Genomic DNA, 17,882 nt, shown 5'->3' with positions numbered 1-17,882 from the left:
TAAACAGTCATCATGAGAGGTGCAGAGGAAGTTGTATGAATGAAGGAAATCAGTTGAATGTAATTATAATATATTGTTATTACCTGAGCAGATCACTGTGAGTCCAGGAAGTAGATCATACATTCTATAACAATCCCTCAGTGAAGGCTCAGATCCAGAACATATAACTTTTCCCTCTAGTGGTGTTTCCAGGTAGTATTGAAACAGTGGAGCCACAACCCAGCTGTCTACACACTACTGCAGCTACATCCCTCTGGTCCCAGTCATCAGCTCCCACAATCCTCCACTCTCCCTGGTCGTACCACTCCACTCCACCAGCACAGCGACTGCCTCCTCCTACCAGCCTCACATCATCAGGCTCTGAGAAAAGAAAAGAGAGAGACAGTAATCTTAATATTTTCTCACAAAAACACACCTATATTGTCTCTCATATTCTTCACTCCAGGTGAGAAACAATGTTGATTGAGTGACAAACTGTTTCTTACCTGAGCAGGTGAGTCCAACAGCATTACCAGGTGGGCAGGTGTTGTTCTCTCTGTCTGAGGTGTCACAGTCCAGGAGAAGGGACTCTTTGCCTTTACACTGGAACTCTTTATCCCAGGTCTGACCCTCACCTTCTCCATAGAGCCCCCCCTGTAGAGCTGCAGGAGCCCCACAGCCAAGATCCCTACAGACTACCTCTGCATCCTGTCGGTCAAAGTCAGCTTCACACACTGAGGCCCAGGACTGATTGGACTTCACCTCCACTCTCCCAGAGCAGAGACCAGCTCCATCCACAAGCCGCACAGACTCTGGAGAAAAAGAGTTGGTTGAACATTCAATCAGTTTTGTTGATGACACTGTCAAGGACTAAACACAAATATGTTGGATAAAAGATAGTAGTTTGTTATGTTTGATGCTGTAAGAGGTAGAAATGGGTTCTTAGTCACTCAGGATCGGGTTGGGAATAATGCAGGCAGGAGACAGGAATAAGTTCACTTCCATCACAGACACCAGGTCTTCCTATGATGTTACACTGTCTAGTAGAAGACTCATCTCTCCTACAACTCCACATCGTGACTCCTCTTCTTCCATCTTCAACCAGAGGTTGAGCTACAGATTCAGCTACAGGATTCCCACAGTCCAGCTCTCTACACACAACCTTAACATCTCTCATCATGCTCCACCACCTAGTACATAGACCTGACCACTCTCCTCTGTAGAAGGCTTCCACTATCCCAGAACAGGAAGTGGTCCCATTCACCAGTCTGACTGAGAGTTCAGCTGTAAACAGCAGAGAGGAAAACACAGTGGTGAGGACAGATGATGACAGTGATTCTGTTATTCTAACAGCAGTAATGCTTTGTGGTTGATAAGTATTAGTAGTTCCATAAAACACTACTTGTTATTGGGTTTTAGAATGGTTTGTATGGACACATGAATTTCTCCTTGTGGGTAATAAAGTTGACTAATATTGAACTGCTATAATCACTGTAGATTTATACTCTACCTACCTGGTGGACTGACGCTTTGAGCCTGGAGATCTGAGGAGAAAGAGAGAGACAGAGGAGAAAGAGAGAGACAGAGGAGAAAGAGAGAGACAGAGGAGAAAGAGACAGAGAGAGACAGAGAGGAGTCAGAGGAAGAGAGAGACAGAGGTTAAATGAACATCAACATGACCTTTCATGATGTGATGGGGAAGACAGGCTTATCGTTGGTATGGTGCAACAACACCCATGTGTACATACACTATATATACAAAAGTATGTGGACACCCCTTCAAATTAGTGGATTTTATTTCAGCCACACCCCTTCTGACAGATGTATAAAATCAAGCACTCAGCCATGCAATCTCCATAGACAAACATTGTCAGTAGAATTGAGTTAATGAACTCCCCCTCTTTTGTCCTCTTCTTCTCTCCTCCCCTCTCCACTCCTCGCCCCTCTCCTCCCACCACTACTCTTCTACACTCTCTTCTCCTCTTCTCTTCTTCTCCCCCTCCTCCTCCCCTCTCCTCCCACCTCTACTCTACTCTTCTCCCCCTCTCTTCTCCTCTCCTCTCCTCCCCTCTCCACTCCTTGCCCCTCTCCTCCCCCTCTCCTCCCACCTCTACTCTTCTCCACTCTCTTCTCTTCTTCTCCCCCTCCTCTTCACCCCCTCTCTACTCCTCTTCAACCCCTCTCTTCTCCTCTTCTCCCCTTCTCCCACTCCTCCTCCCCTCTCCTCCCACCTCTACTACTCTCCCCTCCCCTCTACTTGTCTCCCTTCTCCCCTCCCCTCTACTCCTCTTCAACCCCTCTCTTCTCCTCAACTCCCCCTCAACACTTCTCCTCAACTCCCCCTCTACTCTTCGTCTCTTATTCCCCCTCTACTCTTCTTCCCCTCTTCTCCCCTCTCTTCTACTCTTCTCCCCATCTCTCTCCATCTCTCTCCTCTCTTCTCCTCTCTTCCCCCCTCTTCTCTCCTCCTCTCTTATCCTCTCTTATCCTCTTCTCCCCAATTCTACCCCCCCCTCTCCTCTTCTCACCCCTCTGCTCTTCTCCCCCTCTCAATTTCTCCTCCTTGCTCCCACTCTCTTCTCCTCTTCTCCCCCTCTCTTCTCCTCCCTCACTTCTCCTCTTCTTCGCCTCCCCTCCCACCTCTGCTTTTCTCCCCCTCTCCTCTCCTCCCCTCACTTCTCTTCTCCTCCTCTCCCCTCTCTTCTCCTTTTCACCCCTCTCCTCTACTCCCACTTTCCTCTTCTCCTCTCTCCTTTTCTCCTCCTCTCCTCTTTCATCCCCACTCGCCTTATCCCCCCTCTCTTCTCCTCCCCCTCCTCTCTCCTCTTCTCCCAGTCTCCCCCTTCCTGTCCTCTTCTTCACCTCCCTCTCCCTCTCCTCTTCTCCCCATTCTCCCCCCTCCTCTTCTCCCTCTCTCCTCTTCTCCCCAATTCTCCCCCCTATCTCTTCTCCCCCTCTCCCCTTCTCCCCCTCTCTCTTCATCTTCTCCCCCCTATTCTTCTCCCCCTCTCTTCTACTCTTCTTCCCAATTCTACCCCTCCCTCTCATCATCTCACCCCTCTGCTCTTCCCCCCTCTCCTCTTCTCCTCCCTACTTCCCTTTTCTTCTCCTCCCTCCCTTCTCCACTTCTTCCCCTCCCCTCCCACCTCTACTTTTCTCCCCCTCTCCTCTCCTCCTCTCCCCTCTCATCTCCTCCTCTCCCCTCTCTTCTCCTCCTCTTCTCCTCCTCTCCCCTCTCTTCTCCTCTTCTCCCCCTCTCTTCTCCTTTTCTCCCCTCTCCTCTTCTCCCCCTTTCCTCTTCTCCCCTCCCCTCCCCTCCCCTCTTCTCCTCCCCCTCCTCTCTCCCCCTCTCTTCTCCCTCCCCTCTCCCTTCTCCCTCCCTCTCATCCCCTCTTCTCCCCCTCTCCTCTTCTCCCCCTCTCTCCTCTCCCTCCCCTTTCCCTCTTCTCCTCTCTTCGTCTCCCAGTCTCTATTCTCCTCTTCACCCCCCTTTTCTCCCCCTCTACTCTTTCTCCCCCTCTCCTCCCCTATTCTCCCCCTCTCCTCTCCTTTTCTCCCAGTCTCTCTCATCTCCCCCTCTTCTTCTTCTTCCCCTCCCTCCTCTCCTCTTCTCTCCCTTTCCTCTTCTCCCCTCTCTTCTCCTCTTCTCCTTCTCTCCTCTCCTCTTCTCCCAATCTCTCTTCTACCCCTCTTCTCCTCTTCCCCTTTCTCCTCTCCTCTTCTTCCCCTCCCCTCCCCTCTCTCCTCTTCTCCCCCTCATCTCCCCCTCTCCTCTTCTCCACCTCTCTTCTCCTCTTCTCCCCCTCTCCTCTTCTCTTCTCCACCTCTCTTCTCCTCTTCTCCCCCTCTCCTCTTCTCTACTCCCCTTTCTACTCCCCCTCTCATCTCCTCTTTTGACACTCTATTCTCCTCTTCTCCCTCCCAATCAGACGTGCCTCACCTCAATATGGATCTAGTCCAATCAGACGTGTCTCACCTCAACATGGATCTAGTCCAATCAGACGTGTCTCACCTCACCATGGATCTAGTCCAATCAGATGTGTTCACACTGATATTGATCTAACAGTGACTTTTTTTAATGCAACAGAATAAACACTAAAAAACACATTACATTTGAATAGCTGTAAAAACTTCTCTGTACACTATTCTGATTAGACGCTATTTAATGCTGAGTTTGGACACAGGTTGCTATAGGAACACTAAGACACCTGGACCACATTTTGAGATGTGCCTTCAGTTAAGTAAATCAGCTGTTACATAAGGTGACAGTTGTAGGACTGTTATACATTGTTGATTATTTATTATTTATACTTTAGTTACAAGTTTGGATTTAAATTGATGTACACTCCATGACGTCTCAGTGAAAATGTATTATATATATTTATTATAAAACTATTTAGAAAACGTCACTCAAATCCTGTCCAAATGTATATAGAGGTATTAGTCTCATTCTACAGTATATAAATGATATTCTTCCATTTTAAACAGCCTAACAGGCTCCACCATCTCTACTGATCTGGTCTGCTTGATGATGAACAAAATGTAGACCTCAGCATGATTAATATATGACTACCACATCTCTGTACCCCCTCACACACAATGCATGTTTGGCAGATGCTCTTTTCATTTACAATTGAACCCTTCGCCTACAATTTCTGCGGCCGTGTGAAAATCTGTACCGTCAGATCAGTTTGGCCTGTAAACTGTGGAAAGATGAGATTCAGGAACACGATGATGTTCTCCGATTTGCCCTACGACCCCATAAGCATCGTCTGAGGTCATACAGTCCATCTGCCAACTTCTGTCTGTAGTGTCAGAACCGTTTGGACGACACACTAACATGACCCCACTATGGAAAGATGAGATTCAGGAACACGATGATGTTCTCCGATTTGCCCTACGACCCCATAAGCACTGGTTAGATATCATACTGAGACTGGTTAGATACCATACTGAGACTGGTTAGATACCATACTGAGACTGGTTAGATACCATACTGAGACTGGTTAGATACCATACTGAGACTGGTTAGATACCATACTGAGACTGGTTAGATACCATACTGAGACTGGTTAGATACCATACTGAGACTGGTTAGATACCATACTGAGACTGGTTAGATATCTGAGACTGGTTAGATATCATACAGTCTCAGTATGGTATTAGATGAATCAAAAGTCTGTAGAGTCTCAGTATGATTAGATATCATACTGAGAGTATGGTTATGATACCTAACCAGCCTGATGGTACTAACCAGTTCAGTATATCTAACATAGTCTGAGACTGGTTTATCTAACCAGTCTCATACTGAGTATCTAACCAGTCTCAGTATGATATCTAACCAGTCTGTAGATCTGGTTAGATAACCATCAGTATGAGAGTATGTATCTAACCAGTCAGTATGATATCTAACCAGTCTCATCTAACCAGTCTCAGTATGATATCTGGTCTTATGATATCTAACCAGTCTCAGTATGGTATCTGTCTCAGATGGTATCTAACCAGCCTCAGTATGATATCTAACCAGTCTCAGTATGATATCTAACCACTCAGATGAGTCTCAGTATGATATCTAACCAGTCTCAGATATCATAGTATGGAGTCTCAGTATGTATCTAACCAGTCTCAGTATGATATCTAACCAGTCTCAGTATGATATCTAGTCTCAGTATGGTATCTAACCAGTCTCAGATGTATCTAACCAGTCTCAGATATCTAACCAGTCTCAGTATGGTATCTAACCAGTCTCAGTATGGTCTAACCAGATACCATCTAACCAGTCTCAGTATGGTATCTAACCAGTCTCAGTATGATATCTAACCAGTTATGATAACCAGTCTCAGTATGGTATCTAACCAGTCTCAGTAGAGTCTGGTCAGTATGGTATAGTCTCAGTATGATATCTAACCACTGAGACTAAGTCTCAGTTAGATAGTCTCATAGTCTGAGACTGGTTAGATCTAACCAGTCTCATCTAGTCTCAGTATGGACTGGTTATGGATCTAACCACAGTGTGGTTAGAGTACCATAGTCTCAGTATGGACTGGTTAGATAACCAGTCTCATAACTGTAGAGTCTCAGTATGGGTTAGATACCTAACCAGTCTCAGTATCTGGTATCTAACCAGTCTCTATCTGGATATCTAACCACAGTATGGTTATGATATCTAACCAGTCTCAGTATGGTATCTAACCAGTCAGTATGGTATCTAACCTCTCAGTATGGTATCTAACCAGTCTCAGTATGATATCTAACCAGTCTCAGTATGGTATCTAACCAGTCTCAGTGTGATATCTAACCAGCCTCAGTATGATATCTAACCAGTCTCAGTGTGATATCTAACCAGTCTCAGTATGATATCTAACCAGTCTCAGTATGATATCTAACCATGGTATGATATAACCAGTCTCTACAGTCTCAGTATGGTATCTAACCAGTCTCAGTATGGTATCTAACCAGTCTCAGTATGATATCTATCAGTATGATATCTAGTCTCAGTAGTATCTAACCACAGTATGGTATCTAACCAGTCTCAGTATGGTATCTAACCAGTCTCAGTATGGTATCTAACCAGTCTCAGTAGTCTCAGTATGGTATCTAACCAGTCTCATAACCAGTCTGAGACTGGTCTTATGATATCTAACCAGTCTCAGTATGGTATCTAACCAGTCTAACCTCCCAGTCTCAGTATGGTATCTAACCAGTCTCAGTATGATATCTATCATCTAACCAGTCTCAGAGATGGATATCTAACCAGTCTCAGTATGGTATCTAACCAGTCTCAGTATGGTATCTCAGTATGGTATCTAACCAGTCTCAGTATGGTATCTAACCAGTCTCAGTATGATATCTAACCAGTCTCAGTATGTATCTAACCAGTCTCAGTATGGTATCTAACCAGTCTCAGTATGGTATCTAACCAGTCTCAGTATGGTATCTAACCAGTCTCAGTATGGTATCTAACCAGTCTCAGTATGATATCTAACCAGTCTCAGTATGATATCTAACCAGTCTCAGTATGGTATCTAACCAGTCTCAGTATGGTATCTAACCAGTCTCAGTATGGTATCTAACCAGTCTCAGTATGGTATCTAACCAGTCTCAGTATGGTATCTAACCAGTCTCAGTATGATATCTAACCAGTCTCAGTATGATATCTAACCAGTCTCAGTATGGTATCTAACCAGTCTCAGTATGGTATCTAACCAGTCTCAGTATGGTATCTAACCAGTCTCAGTATGGTATCTAACCAGTCTCAGTATGGTATCTAACCAGTCTCAGTATGGTATCTAACCAGTCTCAGTATGGTATCTAACCAGTCTCAGTATGATATCTAACCAGTCTCAGTATGGTATCTAACCAGTCTCAGTGTGATATCTAACCAGTCTCAGTATGATATCTAACCAGTCTCAGTATGATATCTAACCAGTCTCAGTATGGTATCTAACCAGTCTCAGTATGATATCTAACCAGTCTCAGTATGGTATCTAACCAGTCTCAGTATGATATCTAACCAGTCTCAGTATGGATATCTAACCAGTCTCAGTATGATATCTAACCAGTCTCAGTATGGTATCTAACCAGTCTCAGTATGATATCTAACCAGTCTCAGTATGGTATCTAACCAGTCTCAGTATGATATCTAACCAGACTCAGTATGGTATCTAACCAGTCTCAGTATGATATCTAACCAGTCTCAGTATGATATCTAACCAGTCTCAGTATGGTATCTAACCAGTCTCAGTATGGTATCTAACCAGTCTCAGTATGGTATCTAACCAGTCTCAGTATGATATCTAACCAGTCTCAGTATGGTATCTAACCAGTCTCAGTATGGTATCTAACCAGTCTCAGTATGATATCTAACCAGTCTCAGTAACCAGTCTCAGTATGGTATCTAACCAGTCTCAGTATGGTATCTAACCAGTCTCAGTATGATATCTAACCAGTCTCAGTATGATATCTAACCAGTCTCAGTATGGTATCTAACCAGTCTCAGTATGGTATCTAACCAGTCTCAGTATGGTATCTAACCAGTCTCAGTATGGTATCTAACCAGTCTCAGTATGGTATCTAACCAGTCTCAGTATGGTATCTAACCAGTCTCAGTATGATATCTAACCAGTCTCAGTATGGTATCTAACCAGTCTCAGTATGGTATCTAACCAGTCTCAGTATGGTATCTAACCAGTCTCAGTATGATATCTAACCAGTCTCAGTATGGTATCTAACCAGTCTCAGTATGGTATATCTAACCAGTCTCAGTATGATATCGATTGGATATCATTGTCTCATTCAATTTACGACATCAATTATTCAGCTATACTACCTTTCCAGGTTGTTTATTGGCATAATGCACAAAAATGATGTTCTAACCAATGAGACATCGTTAAACTTTTCCACGTTAACTTAGAGATAGCAACTCTTTCAGGTGAATTAAAATAAAAATTCCCAAATAGCCGATACAGGTTCGATATATCATTAAAATCAATTGAATCAATGAAATCTGCTTTGGCGAGTTCAGTAATAACCAACTCACGTTACTGACCCAGTCTTGATGATTCATTGACGTTTACAAACTGAGTTAAATCGTGTTTGCAGCCTCCAACTCAAACATCCAAACGTTACGAAAATTGAAATAACTGATAATCATAACAATGAGCAACCCATCAGATGGGTTTCCACCCATTTCCCCTCTCATCAGTGGACCTTCACCCACGGAAAGATTGATCGCTGACCTCAGCAATGATGCAAATCCTAACTATGCCGAGGGGCTGAAAATGTTAGATTTCGATGCCATAAGCGAGAAAAATGCAGACATTGCAACAGACGCTCTCCAAAATAAACCATCAGATGGAGGCCTTGTGAAGGTTCTCTCCAGTTTAGCCCTCAACTATGCCCACCAGCAGAGATGGACAGTGCCCCAGCACCTCAGTGCCCAGCAGAGGCACCAGCAGGAAGCTGGGTAGTTCAAGGCACAGGTGGAGAGAACCAGGGAGTTGGCATCGTAAGCCAGAAAAGATAAGCTACTGCTAGCCGAGGAACTGTGTGTGAGAACAGATCAATTGGAAGGTCTGGCTAACACTTAAAACGAAGAACGCAAACAAACTCTTGACGAAGTCCGAATTCTAAAGGAACAACTCATGTTAGCCAAAACGAAATACGATGAAGTCCACGCAAAACTAGATGAATCTGACGAGCTAGCTAGAAACCGGGCGAGCAACTTGATTCCTGCAAATGGTTGTGAATGAAACCACTCAAAACAATAACATTCTATTCCAAAAGCTGCAGACCAAAGACGATCAGTTAATGAACACAGTGACCAAGTTGGATGAAAAAACAGCAGAACACATTGATGTCGCTGATTTAATGATGGATGAAAAAGACCAGGTGAGAAAGTTGGAAAATGTGACCTATAAACAAAGGGAGGACATCTCATCACTGGATCTCTCACTACACACTGGAGACCTCTCCCGGCAAACCATTACAGATAAGTACGAGGCCGAGTGGAGCAAGTGTGCCACCTACGTCTCTGAAATAAACACCCTCAACTCCCAGGTGGACTCTGCCATGCAGCAGAACACCACCCTTAGGTGTCATCTGGAGGAACTCCAGAACAATCACACACTATCGCGGGACAACCAAACCAAGTAACGTAGCTCAGAGAACAAGGATGCATTCCTTCGTTCTCTGAGCTAGGTTGTTTGGTTGACAGGAGATTTCAACCTCTATCTCTTGGCCAGTCGGTCCACAGTGACATGGGACTTCCTCGCCAACACAACCACAGTTTGACTTTTCCTCTTGACCTTTCGGCCCACAATTTCTCATAGGAGGTTGCAGATGCTCCCTGCGCACTCGGCGGGGATCGCCTTGACAAAATCCTCAAAAACCTCCGCCTCTTTGACCACTTTACAGGAAAGCCAAACAACACTGAGACATTCCTAGCAGACAGAGGATGCCTTGGAAGGCTACCCAAATACTATGAATGCTGACGGGCTCTACCTATTGAAGCGAACGTCCAACAGACACGTGACAAGGTTCATCCGCCTACAAGAGCAACACGTGCAAAACCACTACGCTAAACTGGCCACGGTTTTGAAAATAGAATTCAGTGGTTCTGCGACTCGCAAACACGACAGCTCATTGGCTAACACTATCAAAAAAGCTTGATACCTAACCCTCACAAAGGGTCACGACACAAGGGTAACAAGCACAATAAGGGCAACAAAGTGTTCAACAACGATCTAAACGCTAACTGAAACGATATAGACGCTCTGATAAGAGACGTACTGCATCGTAAGAAAAAAGGATAAGTCATCATTGGAAACCAAGTCAGCCGAAACTCATGCAATTGGAGAGGACGTCAACATTTCCATTATCCCCTTCCCCACTCCAATCCCTGTCCAGGAACCGCTCGCAGGTCTTGTCTACAGACTTTGATACGGATGTAGATGCACAAGATAAGCAGCTTTGCAACAGATGATTCCTCTCCCATTCCGATAGATGACCACTGGGTCACGTAGGTAACTTATCTGTCTTGGAAATCGACACAGATTACAAACTGCTCGGTACTCCCAACCCACTTCATTTTGTTGGGGATATGACGAGAAAAACCAACTCGAACAGTACTGGAGGACTGTGAGGCCTGTCACACTCTAATAGATTCAGGTTCGACAATTTCCCTCATATCCAAAACCTTGCTGAACTAAAAGGGGCAGTGGACCCAACAAAACGTTGGTTGAAAATGAAATGTTGCGACACGAAGCTTCGAGGTTTCACCCAAGCGACCTCGCCCCTAACCAAGCGTCTCCTACTTAAACTCAACTTCGAAAGCGTGTCAGTGATCCACCCCATGTACGTGACCAGCATCGGCATCGAACGGATGCTTATTGGGATGGATTTCATTGACCGTTTGGTACCACTTACGGATTGGAAAACCAACCAAATCTTGTCACAAATACCTATGCCAACTCTGTTGACTTCATCTCATTCTTCCAAGACTACCTGCCTACCTACATTGCGCAACGACGTGCGTTCGACGTCAGCATCTGTTGCAAACCCGGTGAACTTGGCCATGAGTCCGCCATTGGTGGCAAATGACAAGGTGAGTTCAACTCGGAACTTAACCGAACATGAGATTTTCCTGTGTGGCTTGGGTGATTCACCAGCCGACACTTACCGATCTCCTCTGATCGGGGCGTGCCTAAACGGCACTATGGTCAAAGTTGCCAGACTGGAAACCTGGTCAGAAAAATCTGCAATCAGTTTGGAAATCATCAACGCAATTTCAAAAACGGCTAACTGCCGCTAACTCTTGTGGCAAAAACGTTTACATTTCCACTGGGAACGACTCCGCAGACGACACTCACCGCTATAGGGGTGTTATCAATCCGCATTGGAACCAAGGAAGTATCTCACTACCTACTGGTTGTCCGCGGACCTCCCCCGTACAGTCTATGTGGGAGTGGACATTCTGGTAAGATTGGGTGTTAAACTTGATACCATACGCCAAGTTCTTTGCTCTGTGGCACAGCCAAACCAACATGCCTTGTCTTTCGACCCGGTGCGAATGGCATCACTGCAGAGTACACACGCAGAGTGTGTATGTCCGCCTAGATGCAGAGAATGTGTTTGCCAGCTGGCTGAGAGGGCCCACGTAGAGCAGGCTGGCTGACAGGGCCCACGTAGAGCAGGCTGGCTGAGAGGGTCCAAGTGGAGACAGATGACTGAGAGGACCCAAGTAGAACAGGCTGGCTGAGAGGGCCCTAGTGGAGACAGATGACTGAGAGGACCCAAGTAGAACAGGCTGGCTGAACAGGCGTGGCTGAGAGGGCCCTAGTGGAGACAGATGACTGAGAGGACCCAAGTAGAACAGGCTGGCTGCGTGGCTGAGAGGGCCCTAGTGGAGCCAGATGACTGAGAGGACCCAAGTAGAACAGGCTGGCTGAGAGGGCCCTAGTGGAGCCTGGTGGCTGAGAGGGCCCTGAGAGGGCCCTAGTGGAGTGGGAGAGGGCCCTAGTGGCTGAGAGGGAGTGGAGCCTGGTGGCTGAGAGGGCCCTAGTGGAGTGAGGAGCTGGTGGCTGAGAGGGCCCTAGTGGAGCCTGGTGGCTGAGAGGGCCCTAGTGGAGCCTGGTGGCTGAGAGGGCCCTAGTGGAGCCTGGTGGCTGAGAGGGCCCTAGTGGAGCCACGTGGCTGAGAGGGCCCTAGTGGAGCCACGTGGCTGAGAGGGCCCTAGTGGAGCCAGGTGGCTGAGAGGGCCCTAGTGGAGCCTGGTGGCTGAGAGGGTCTATGGTGGCAAAATTATGTTTATGTTTATCTGTTATGTTTATCTAGTGTATCTATGCATTTAATTAAAGTCTGTAATGTTTATCCAGTGTATCTATGTATTTAACTAAAGACTGTAATGTTTATCTAGTGTATCTATGTATTTAACTAAAGTCACATGACGTTCTGATGAGACTTGCTCCCTCTGCTAGAACACTTCTCCTTTGTCTACATGACTGACTCATGGTTCTGGACTCACAGCCAAATGTTGTTTCTCCATATCCTGTTATTTAGCAGTAGACTGAACTAAATTGTGAGAGACGAGCAGGACAAAGGGTTGTGGTTCCTTTGAGAAACAGTGTTGAGACATTGAGCACTGAGAAATGGTGTGACATTTCTCAACAAGACCTCACCACAACAGTCACAATGTGGAAAGGTGGACGTCTCTCTGCAGAGGAGTTTGTATATGATTTAATACATTTGCTTTCTTATGTTTCTGTTTTCTCAATTGTTCAGTTCCATAGGTCAGGGGTCAAGCTGAGCTGAGCCAATAGTGGAAGAGGTTACTGGTTACGATGACATCACTACTGGTTATGATGACATCACTACTGGTTATGATGATCAAATGTCATATTATATATATACAGTGTTGTAACGATGTGCAAATGGTTAAAGTACAAAAGGGAAAATAAATAAACAAATATGGGCTGTATTACAATGGTGTTTGTTCTTCACTGGTTGACCTTTTCTTGTTGCAACAGGTCACAAATATTGCTGGCTATGCTCACTGAGTCTGTACATAGTCAAAGCTTTCCTTAAGTTTGGGTCAGTCACAGTGGTCAGGTATTCTGACACTGTGTACTCTCTGTTTAGGGCCAAATAGCATTCTTGTTTGCTCTGGTTTTTTTTGTTAATTCTTTCCAATGTGTCAAGTAATTTTATTTTTGTTTTCTCATGATTTGGTTGGGTCTAATTGTGTTGCTGTCCAGTTCTCTCTCTCTTCCTGACATATAGAATCAGGCCTGTTGATCTTGACTCAGGTCACAGATATCTCGGTTCCCCCTGATCTAACATAATCCCAATATAATATACAATATATACTCTCCTTCATTTACATAGAGACAGATACAATCAATCATTGACACACTGAATATACAACAGTCAGATGCATGACACCATCATCAATGTTCCCTCTAACTTTTTCCGTCACTGAGCAGATTTCAGGTCTTCCAGTGTGTGTTTACTGTGAACACAGAGGCTGTACCCACTTTAAGTAACAGTTAACAGTGGACAAGTGGGCTACTGTGGCTATTTGATCATAATGTAGATCTACCATAGTGACCTACCATCAAAAACTATGGAGAAAATACATCCCATAACATTTGAACATGGAAACAGCTGTTCTATCATTCAGTCTACAGTAGCAGCCAATGTGTGGTGTTCAACGTAGACCTACATTCTATGAGACTTTTGAAAGAAACATGCAGAGCTTGACAGTAACCTGTTTATCCACTTATAAATGCAATAGGATCCTACTCCTACAGCTGTAAACACAATCCAGTTCAAAGTAACTGGAACAGATCCATATATGGCAATGCTCTATTTGCATGTAGTCCTACTGCAGCTCTGATTGGTTCTGCCGCACCAGTCTGTGTCAAGTACAGGATGAGTCGTGTCAATGCAATAGAATCCTACTCTGATGCGTTCTGCCTACAACATCTCTTACATAGTTGGTTTAGTTTTGGTTTGTTGCAGTGAAAGTGGATAATATTCCATTGATCACATTTACCAGAGTAAAGGGACACGTTGATGGTGTTAATAGGAGACACTCTAGAACAGTGGTGGTGTTAACAGGGGAAACTCTAGAACACTGATGGTGTTAACAGGGAAAACTCTAGAACAGTGGTGGTGTTAACAGGGGAAACTCTAGAACACTGATGGTGTTAACAGGGGAAACTCTAGAACAGTGGTGGTGTTAACAGGGGAAACTCTAGAACAGTGATGGTGTTAACAGGGGAAACTCTAGAACACTGATGGTGTTAACAGGGAAAACTCTAGAACACTGATGGTGTTAACAGGGAAAACTCTAGAACAGTGGTGGTGTTAACAGGGGAAACTCTGGAACAGTGATGGTGTTAACAGGGGAAAACTCTAGAACACTGATGGTGTTAACAGGGAAACTCTAGAACAGTGGTGGTGTTAACAGGGGAAACTCTAGAACACTGATGGTGTTAACAGGGAAAACTCTAGAACAGTGATGGTGTTAACAGGGAAAACTCTAGAACAGTGGTGGTGTTAACAGGGAAAACTCTAGAACACTGATGGTGTTAACAGGGAAAACTCTACAACAGTGATGTGTTAACAGGGAAAACTCTAGAACAGTGATGGTGTTAACAGGGGAAACTCTGGAACAGTGATGGTGTTAACAGGGGAAACTCTGGAACAGTGATGGTGTTAATGGTGAAACTCTGGAACAGTGATGGTGTTAACAGGGGAAACTCTGGAACAGTGATGGTGTTAACAGGGAAACTCTAGAACAGTGATGGTGTTAACAGGGAAACTCTGGAACAGTGATGGTGTTAACAGGGAAACTCTGGAACAGTGATGGTGTTAACAAAACTCTGGAACAGTGATGGTGTTAACAGGGAAAACTCTGGAACAGTGATGGTGTTAACAGGGGAAACTCTGGAACAGTGATGGTGTTAACAGGGAAAACTCTGGAACAGTGATGGTGTTAACAGGGGAAACTCTGGAACAGTGATGGTGTTAACAGGGGAAACTCTGGAACAGTGATGGTGTTAACAGGGGAAATTCTGGAACAGTGGTGGTGTTAACAGGGAAAACTCTAGAACAGTGATGGTGTTAACAGGAAAACTCTAGAACACTGATGGTGTTAACAGCGGAAACTCTAGAACAGTGATGGTGTTAAAAGGGAAAACTCTAGAACAGAGATCTAAAGCAAAGTTTTTTGGGATTGATTGACAATTAATAACTGTGGCAGTAAATGCTACAAAAACCACCTTCTCCACAATAAGTGCATCCAGATCACTTGATTGACGTATAACATTTACAACAGTTTATGGTTCATCCACCTCCATCTCTTCTTCAGATCTGTGGCCTCTTTTCCCTTCAACTCTCTTCACCACCTCCACATAGGAGACTCCTGGTTACTATGACTACACAATATCAACCCGGCGTGCAGGGCAACTGAATCGGGGGCACCGACTGCCAACAGCCCGAGACCCCCCAAAAAATAGGAACACAAGGCTTTATCGTGGGTTTTTACAGAAGTGTTTGTCGATCCACTAGGAATGCCATGGAGATCGACCAGTTAGCGATCAACCGGTTGGTGACCAGCTGCTCTAGAAAAGTTAGTGAAGTTCAATCTTGTGCTTCTCGCTATTGGCTGATTTATCTGCAGCTTAGTGAGAACATTGTGTCACACCCTGATCTGTTTCACCTGTCTTTGTGATTATCTCCACCCCCTTCCAGGTGAAGCCCATCTTCCCCATTATCCCCTGTGTATTTATGCCTGTATTTATGCTTTTTCCCAGTCTCTGTTTTCTTGTCCTCCTGGTTTCTACCCTTGCCTGTCCTGACTCTGAGCTCACCTGCCTGACCACTCTGCCTGTCCTGACTCTGAGCTCACCTGCCTGACCACTCTGCCTGTCCTGACTCTGAGCTCACCTGCCTGACCACTCTGCCTGTCCTGACTCTGAGCTCACCTGCCTGACCACTCTGCCTGTCCTGACTCTGAGCTCACCTGCCTGACCCTGAGCCCACCTGCCTGACCACTCTGCCTGTCCTGACTCTGAGCCCACCTGCCTGATCACTCTGCCTGTCCTGACTCTGAGCCCACCTGCCTGTCCTGACTCTGAGCCCACCTGCCTGACCCTGAGCCTGCTTGCTGATCTGCCCACCTGCCTGACCCTGAGCCTACCTGATCTCTGCCCTCCTCTGGATTACAGATCTCTGCCTACCCTGAGGATGCCTGCCGTCCTGTACCTTTGCCCCCTGACTCTGGACTATCGACCCCTGCCTGCCTTGACCTGTCTTTGCCTGAACCCTGTTGTGTGCATTTGGGTCTTACCTTGGTTCTAATAAGACTGACCATCACAACTTAACTGACATTAGTGCCTGTCCCCAGATGGACAGATGGACTACAGTAAAGTACATTTACAGGTGATCACATCATTGTCCTGCTTTGAGACACATTTTTACTGTCTGCTTCCAGCTGAATGTTATTTTACTAGCCGCACAAATTGTAATATATCTTACAATTTCAAAACATACCTGTGCTCCAGAACAGGATCATCAATATCACTGCAGGTATCATATCTGTCTCTAACTGGGGCTCCACTGACGAAACAAGTCTACGGTCATGAAGAGAGGACTGAAGAGTGAGAAATACTGCTAGGCTATATGATTTCTAACTCATTACTTCCTCACTTCAATTATGTGGCAAACTGTTAAGCAAATCAGATCAGTTAAACCCGCCTTCCTACAGGAAACACTGACATCAGAAAAACTCCACAGGAAACTGCTGACAGAGCAGCAGTTACACATAGTGTCCTATAATATCTGACCTAATTGTCAGCGATTGACTTGGGAAAGTCACCTCAAACTTTCTGTGTTGTAGAAGCTAGAGGTCTGTTACCCAAGTCAACTCAACAGGTGTGTTGTAGAAGCTAGAGGTCTGTTACCCAAGTCAACTCAACAGGTGTGTTGTAGAAGCCAGAGGTCTGTTACCCAAGTCACCTCTAACTGTCTGTGTTGTAGAAGCTAGAGGTCTGTTACCCAAGTCAACTCAACAGGTGTGGTGGTAAATGAGACATGCTATACTGTTTTTTTTACTTAGAGAATTGTCTGTTAAATGCTAGTGTTTTTTCCACTGATACAAACTTGTCTTGTGTGACTTAGTGTTAAGTCTGGGCGTACAGCAAAGAGCTGTTTGGGTGTGACCACAGTGTGTGACACATCCTGTTTTTCACAATCTGCAGGGACTCCACTGTGTGGAAATCTGTTAGAAATCATCAATGACATCACATCAACTCACAAGTATCACAGTAGGATAGAAATTAACACTTGGTAGACTATATAACTTAAACATTCATGGTGGTGACATTAACACTTGGTAGACTATATAACTTAAACATTCATGGTGGTGATATTAACACTTGGTAGACTATATAACTTAAACATTCATGGTGGTGACATTAACACTTGGTAGACTATATAACTTAAACATTCATGGTGGTGATATTAACACTTGGTAGGCTATATAACTTCTACATCCATGGTAGTGAAATTAACACTTAGTAGACTATATAATTCATGGTGGTGATATTAAACATACATCCATGGTAGTAGACTATATAACTTAAACATTCATGGTAGTGACATTATATAACTATATTAAACATCCATGTAGTGACATTAACACTTGGTAGACTATACAACTTAAGCATTCATGGTGATGACATTAACACTTGGTAGACTATATAACTTAAACATTCATGGTGGTGACATTAACACTTGGTAGGCTATATAACTTCTACATTCATGGTGGTGATGTCGGGGCAGGTTCCTCGTTGTTCTTTGTCAATCATTTGCTAATTGGTGAAATCAGCAATCAGACA

At 44.8% G+C, this 17,882-nt stretch overlaps 1 long non-coding RNA gene across 1 annotated transcript; it reads right to left on the bottom strand.

Moving 5' to 3' along the window:
* Positions 1-986: 986 nt before the first annotated feature.
* Positions 987-16,687, bottom strand: LOC135535406 (uncharacterized). The gene is made up of 3 exons (XR_010454865.1): positions 16,537-16,687; positions 1,494-1,523; positions 987-1,263 (listed from the first exon to the last, which is right to left on the bottom strand). It is a non-coding gene; the product is annotated as an uncharacterized LOC135535406 (long non-coding RNA).
* Positions 16,688-17,882: the final 1,195 nt, after the last annotated feature.

The sequence above is a fragment of the Oncorhynchus masou genome, unplaced genomic scaffold (assembly GCF_036934945.1).
Source record: "Oncorhynchus masou masou isolate Uvic2021 unplaced genomic scaffold, UVic_Omas_1.1 unplaced_scaffold_488, whole genome shotgun sequence".
Taxonomy (NCBI): Eukaryota; Metazoa; Chordata; class Actinopteri; order Salmoniformes; family Salmonidae; genus Oncorhynchus; species Oncorhynchus masou.
Note: the sequence above shows the minus strand (reverse complement) of the source record. Positions and strands in the feature narration are given on the sequence as shown.